The sequence below is a fragment of the Tachyglossus aculeatus genome, chromosome 2 (genome assembly GCF_015852505.1).
Source record: "Tachyglossus aculeatus isolate mTacAcu1 chromosome 2, mTacAcu1.pri, whole genome shotgun sequence".
Classification (NCBI taxonomy): domain Eukaryota; kingdom Metazoa; phylum Chordata; class Mammalia; order Monotremata; family Tachyglossidae; genus Tachyglossus; species Tachyglossus aculeatus.
The window spans coordinates 101,874,991-101,882,247 of NC_052067.1; the positions used below are offsets into that span (position 1 = coordinate 101,874,991).

Consider the following 7,257-nt stretch of genomic DNA (forward strand, 5'->3'; position numbering starts at 1 on the left):
TTAAAATACCATTAAAAAAAACAGTTAAATACCATTGATTGTATGGCCTCAGAGTAGGGACAGTGGGGTGGGAATGCCATAGGATGGGGTTAATGGGAAGGCATTTACAATCAAAAAGGTTTTTCACAGAATCATTTCTCTCTTTGGCTCTTTTCCCCTTGTTTTTCCATTTCCTGTCTGTTTTTTAAGGATTACTTCATTTACCTCTCTTTTTTTCCTCTGTTTCTCCACTGTCATTTACCGTGTCTGCCTGTTCAGGAATGTTCCAGCACATTTTATCCTCTCAAATCGATTCAAATTATAAGGATCTGTTTTGCTTTTGTTAAGTGTTTTTTTTATCCTTTTTTATCTCTCTTGATCCTCGCGATGGACTAGTGGAAACAGCATGGGTGGAAGAGCCAGAGGCCTTTGTTCTAGCCCTAGTTCTGCCACTGGCCTGTTGGATTTCCTTAAGTAAGTCATTTAACTGTAAGTGACTTTAATCTGTAAGCTTCCTCTAGACTGTAGGTTCCTTATGGGCAGGGAACTTCATTCAATAATATTTATTGAGCACTTACTGTGTGCAAAGCACTGTAATAATAATAATAATAATATCGGTATTTGTTAAGCACTTGCTATATGCCAAGCACTGCTCTAAGCACTGGGGGGGAATACAAGGTAATCAATGTTGTCCCAAGTGGGGCTCACGGTCTGAATCCCCATTTTACAAATGAGGAAACTGAGGCACAGAGAAGTGAAGTGACTTGCCCAAAGTCACACAACTGACTAGAACCCATGACCTCTGACTCCCAAGCCTGGGCTCTTTATAATAATAATAATGATGGCATTTATTAAGCACTTACTACGTGCAAAGCACTGTTCTAAGCGCTGGGGAGGTTACAAGGTTATCCGGTTGTCCCACGTGGGGGTCACAGTCTTCATCCCCATTTTACAAATGAGGGAACTGAGGCACAGAGAAGTTGTGATTTGCCCAAAGTCACACAGCTGACAATTGGCAGAGCAGGGATTAGAACCCATGACCTCTGACTCCAAAGCCCAGGTTCTTTCCACTGAACCATGCTGCTTCTCTAACTGAGCCAAGCTGCTTTTCTATTCAAAGTGAACTTACTGTACTTAGTGCTCGGGATAGTACACTAAAGCAGAACATTCCCTGCCCACAGCAAGCTACCCATCTTTGGGGGAAACAGACATTAATATACACAAATAAATTACAGATATAAAAACATGTGATGTGGGGCTGGGAGGATGAATGAAGGGAGCAAGTCAGGGCGATGCAGAAAAGAGTGAGAGGAGGGGAGGGGTCAGTCAGGAAGGCTTCTTGGAGGAGATATGCCTTGAATAAGGCTTTGAAGTGGAGGAGAGCAATTATCTGCCTGATTAAGCGCTTAGTACAGTGCTCTGCACACAGTAAGCGCTCAATAAATGCGATTGATGATGATAGCAGGAGGGAGAGCATTCCAGGCCAGAGGCAGGATGTGGGCAAGAGGTCAGCAGTGAGATAGAAGAGATCAAGGTACAGTGAGAAGGTTAGTATTAAAGAACCTGGTAGAATTTGGTAGAACATTTCTACCATCTCTGTTGCATTCTACTCCCCAAATGCTTAATGCAGTACTCTGCACACAGTGAGCACTTAATAAATACCACTGAATGATCTTTCTGGGCCTCTGTTTCCTCGTCTGTAAAATGGGGAGAAAAATAATTCCTTCTTTCTACCTCATAGAAATAATTCCAACTTTCTGTTCTATTTTGCTGAGGTGAAAGCGCTTTGGCAAAAATAAATCAGTCAATCCATCAATGGTGTTTGTTGGATGCTTACTGTGTGCAAAGCACTGTAAGCACTATATTGGGAGAATACAAGAGCTGGTAGACACAATCTCACACATAGAGGAGCTTTTAATCTGAAGCAGAGTATGTGGATGTGTACATAAGTGCTCTGGAACTGGAAAGTGGGGGGAACATCAAAGAGCTTAAGGGGTTAAAACCCCAACTGCCTCAGCGATGTATTAGTCAATCATTTCTATCGAGTGCTTACCGTATTCAGAGCACTGTACTAAGTGCTTGGGAGTGTATAACAGACACATTCCCTGCCCACAAATTGCTTACCATCTTCAGGGGGAGACTGACATTAATATAAATACATTACAGATATGTACATAAGTGCTGTGGGGCAGGGAAGGGGAGTAGGGTAGAGAAAAGTGATTTGTCAGCAGGGGCTTCTTGGGGGATATATGATTTTAGGCAAATGGGGAGAGGGATGGTCTGTCAGATATGAAGAGGGAGGGAATTCCAGGCCAGAGGAGGATATGGGCAAAGGGGAGGCAGCAAAGATGAGATCAGGGTGCAGTGTTAGAAAGGCGAAGTGTGTGGGCTGGGTTGTAGTAAGAGATTAGCAAGGTTAGGTAGGAGAGGAAGAACTGCTTGAGTGACTTAATGTTGATGGTAAAGAAAATAAAAAGAATCCTAAAAATTCACTCTTTCTATTTGCCTCCTTTGTTTCTGTTTTCTTTCCTCTCTCTTTTCCCTTTCCCATCTTTTCCTCCATTTTTCTCAGTATCTCAGTTCAGTGTTCCGATGGCTGCCCTCAGGGCCCTTCTGAACCACCACTACTTGAGGTGGCCATTGTCTGTTTTCCAAGTGTATTTCTCAGTCTCTCCCTGAAATTGAGTGTTGTCAGTAAATGTTTATTAATTATCATCATCACACCCAGCTCTGGCAAGGCCATCCAAAGAAGAGACTTGGATTCCTGCCTAGAAAATAAGAAGATGATACTGCAAACACTCATTATTTTAGAATAATGTTCAATTTAGCATTTTTAAATCAGAGAAATAAGATTTTCTTTCTTCCTCACTAAAGAATGTCCTTTTGCTTAGCTTTTCTTCAGGGCCATGCTAAATCAGCGATTTTAGACTGTGAGCCCACTGTTGGGTAGGGACTGTCTCTATATGTTGCCAACTTGTACTTCCCAAGCACTTAGTACAGTGCTCTGCACACAGTAAGCACTCAATAAGTACGATTGGTTGATTGATTCCATTATACCCTGTCAAATACAAGATGAAACTGGTTTCTCAGGATTTGGGCCTATATTGCAGATACACACTTGCTATGATAAGATGACTCCAGTGTTTACTCTGAGAAAGGCCTTCAGGGAATGGAATTGTAAAAGTTTAAATAGCTGTTGATGGTCCATCTGACTTCTTGTCTTGCCTTAAGCCACTGAGTCGTTTCTGACCTATAGTAACACTATGGACACATCTCTCCCAGAACACTCTGCTTTCCATCTGTCAGCGATTTCTTCATAAAAAAACGGAAGCAGCTTACCATTTCTGTCTTCCATGCAGTAATAATAATAATAATGATGGCATTTAAGTGCTTACTATGTCCTAAGCACTGTTCTAAGCACTGGGTGGGAGGTACAGGGTAATCAGGTTGTCCCACATGGGGCTCACACTTGAGTCTCTGCCCTCGACTCTCTCCCGTGCTGCTGCTGCCCAGCACGGGTGAGTTTTGACTTGTAGCAGACTGCCTTCCACTCACTAGCCACTGCCCAAGCCAGGAATGAAATGGGTATGCTTCTGCTTCTCCTCAAAAATCTCCAGTGGCTACCAATCAATCTGCGCATCAGGCAGAAACTCCTCACCCTCGGCTTGGAGGCTCTCCATCACCTCGCCCCCTCCTACCTCACCTCCCTTCTGTCCTTCTACTGCCCAGCCCGCACCCTCTGCTCCTCCACCGCTAATCTCCTCACTGTACCTCGTTCTCCCCTGTCCCGCCATCGACCCCCGGCCCACGTCATCCCCCGGGCCTGGAATGCCCTCCCTCTGCCCCTCCGCCAAGCTAGCTCTCTTCCTCCCTTCAAGGCCCTACTGAGAGCTCACCTCCTCCAGGAGGCCTTCCCAGACTGAGCCCCCTCCTTCCTCTCCCCCTCGTCTCTCTCTCCATCCCCACCGTCTTACCGCCTTCCCTTCCCCACAGCACCTGTATATATGTATATATGTTTGTACATATTTATTACTCTATTTTACTTGTACATATCTATTCTATTTTATTTTGTTAATATGTTTGGTTTTGTTCTCTGTCTCCCCCTTCTAGACTGTGAGCCCACTGCTGGGTAGGGACTGTCTCTATATGTTGCCAACTTGTACTTCCCAAGTGTTTAGTATAGTGCTCTGCACACAGTAAGCGCTCAATAAATACGATTGATTGATGAGTCATCAGATGACTAGCTGACTACTTGCTGAAGTAGCCACATACTCAAGAGCATGGGTTTGGGAGTCAGAGATCATATGTTCTAATCCCAGCTTCTCCACCTATCAGCTGTGTGACTTTGGGCAAGTCACTTGACTTCTCTGGGCCTCAGTTGCCTCATCTGTTAAACAGGGATTAAGTCTGTGAGCCCCACATGGGACAACCCGATTACCTTGTATCTACCCCAGCACTTAGAACAGTGCTTGGCACATAGTAAGCATTTAACAAATACCATCATTATTGTTCTACTCCCGTCCCTGGAGGCCTGTTTGAGTCTAGATCCAACTGGCCTGATCAGTTCCCTAATTCATTGTCATATTAATTGAGCAATTACCGTATGAAGAGCACTGTACTAAGCACTTGGGAGAGTACAGTACAACAACTAACAGACACAACCCCTTCCCACTGCAATCTTACAATCCAGTTGACATTCATAGACTTCTTTCTGCATTGTCTATGCACTTGGATCGGTGACCTTTGGATTTTTGATATTCACCCCAACCCCACAGCACTTATGTAAATATCTTTAAAGTATATCTTATAAGTTATTTATTTATGTCGGTCTGTCTTCCCCTCTAGACTGTAAACTCATTATGGACAGGGAACACGTCTGCTAATTCTGTTGTATCATAATCTCCCAACACTTAGTATAGTGCTCTGCACAGAGTAAGCACTCAATAAATACCATTGATTGTTTGATGGACATTGTCATCAGATGGCCTGTGGTTGGGAAGCCTGGTTCCAGCCCAGAATGTCTTGAGGTGGGTTGTAATACTAGGTCTACTGGGGCCTGAAGCAGCCCCCCTTCTCTTCAGTTTATCTGGGTCACATCCCACAGAAGCAGCAGCATGGCTCAGTGGAAAGAGCCCAGGCTTGGGAGTCAGAGGTCTGGGTTCTAATCCGGCTCCGCCACTTGTCTGCTGTGTGACCTTGGACAAGTCACTTCACTTCTCTGGGCCTCAGTTCCCTCATGTGTAAAATGGGGATTAGGACTGTGAGCCCCTCATGGGACAATCTGATGACCTTGTATGTACCCTAGCGCTTAGAACAGTGCTTGGCACATAGTAAGCACTTAAATACCATCATCACATCACAGAAGCTGGACAGGAACTGGTCCCACCTATAGAGTGCAGTGGCCTGGGGGAAAGGGATGGGACACAAAGTAATTGGCCATTTATCCTGTTCAGTCCTCTCCTTCCATCCCACTCAGAGCAACAGCAACACATTTCATCTTAATAAACCCGATCGCCATTAATCATGGAGAATTGAATACACGATTATTATGCTATTCATCTAAAATGCCCATTTTGTAACCATGAAGCATGGCCCCACACAACTCAATTATTCCCTCAACAAATGTACATGCCATAAATCCCTCTCATGAAAATGATATTTTTTTAAAAAAATCCATACAAGAGTAAGCCCGTTTCTGGGTAAAAGAGTGATAGTTTTCCTTTTACCATCCTCTTTTTTTCACCCCAGATCCTCCCCTAAATGAGCACACGTTTCTCTCTTGAGTTGGAGCCCTCTCCCTGCCTTTGCAGTGGCAATTCCTGGTTGTGTTTCCCAGATGGTGGGAGGAGTGAGTGAAACCCTGGACAGAAACCCTCTGATGGCCCACAGTCTCTTTTAGCACTGGTCTCTAACTGACTGGATGATTGAATTAGTGGAACTCCTCACAGTAGGCTTCTATACTCTCCATCATTTGGCCCACTTTGCCTATCTGCTCTCTTTACCCACTATTCCCCAACTCACTGACTTTGTTTTCCCAAGCCAACTTCCTAGCTGTACTTCAATCTCTACTACAACTACCACCTACTCCAGTCTTGTCTTAGGCTGTCGAGTCATCTCTGACCCATAGTGACTCCATTGACAGCTCTCCCAGAACCCCACACTCTCCATCTGTAATCATTCTGGTAGTGTATCCATACAGTTTTCATGGTAAAAATACAGAAGTGGTTTTCCATCGCCTTCTTCCACTCGATAAACTTGAGTCTCTGGCCTCGACTCTCTCCCATGTCGCTGCTGCCCAGCACGGGTGAGTTTTGACCTGTAGCAGATTGCCTTCTACTCGCTAGCCACTGCCCAAGCTAGGAATGGAATGGGTAGGCCTCTGCTTGACTCTCCCTTCCGTAGTCGAGACTGGTAGAGCATTGGAAACACTCCAGATGCAATCCTGAGAGGGGCACAGCACTTACTACTACTACTACTACACTTACTACTCCTGCTACTTACTGTTCACCTTGCTTAATGTCCTCTTCCCTGGAGGTCTGTTCAGGTCTAGTGTGCTAGTTTGGCAGTAAGCCTCTCAGTCCCCAAAGAAGGTACAGAAAATCAGCCAATCAATAGTATTTACTGAGTGTTTACTGTGTGAAGGTCACTGTACTAAGCATTTAGTTCATTTAATCGTATTAAGTGCTTACTGTGGGCAGAGCACTGTACTAAATGCTTGGGAAAACATGATACAATAATGGACAGTTACAATCCCTTCCCCCAGTGAGCTCACAGTATGTAGGTGTAGGGAGACAATATAAATGAATAAATTACGGATATGTATGTAGATGCTGTGGGGCTGAGTCAGAGTGGAGTGAATTAAGGAAGTAAATCAGGGCAATGCAGAAGGGAGTGGGAGAAAAGAAAATAATGAGGACTTAGGGAAGGTCTCCTGGAGGAGTTTTTTTAATGTATTAAGTTCTTACTACGTTCCAGGTACTGTTCTAAGTGCTGGGGTAAATACAAGGTAATCAGGATGGACACAGTCCATGTCCCACAGATTTAAACTCTATTTTACAGATGAAGGGACTGAGGTACAGAAAGGTTAGGTGACTTGTCCAAAGTGACACAGCAGGCATGTAACAGAGTAAGGATTAGAACACAGGTCCTGACTCTCAGTCCACATTGGTTCCCCAGATGTGCCTTCAATAAGGCTTTGAAGGTAGAGAGAGTAACTATCTGTCAAAAAGGAAGGGGAAGGGTGTTGGAGGCCAGAGGCAGGATATGGATGAGAGGTCG

General features: G+C 44.5%; 1 non-coding gene across 1 annotated transcript; it reads right to left on the minus strand.

The window, feature by feature from the left end:
• Positions 1–6,293: 6,293 nt before the first annotated feature.
• On the minus strand, positions 6,294–6,431 carry LOC119925028. The gene has a single exon (XR_005449700.1). It is a non-coding gene; the product is annotated as a small nucleolar RNA SNORA7 (small nucleolar RNA).
• Between the last annotated feature and the right edge of the window lie 826 nt (positions 6,432–7,257).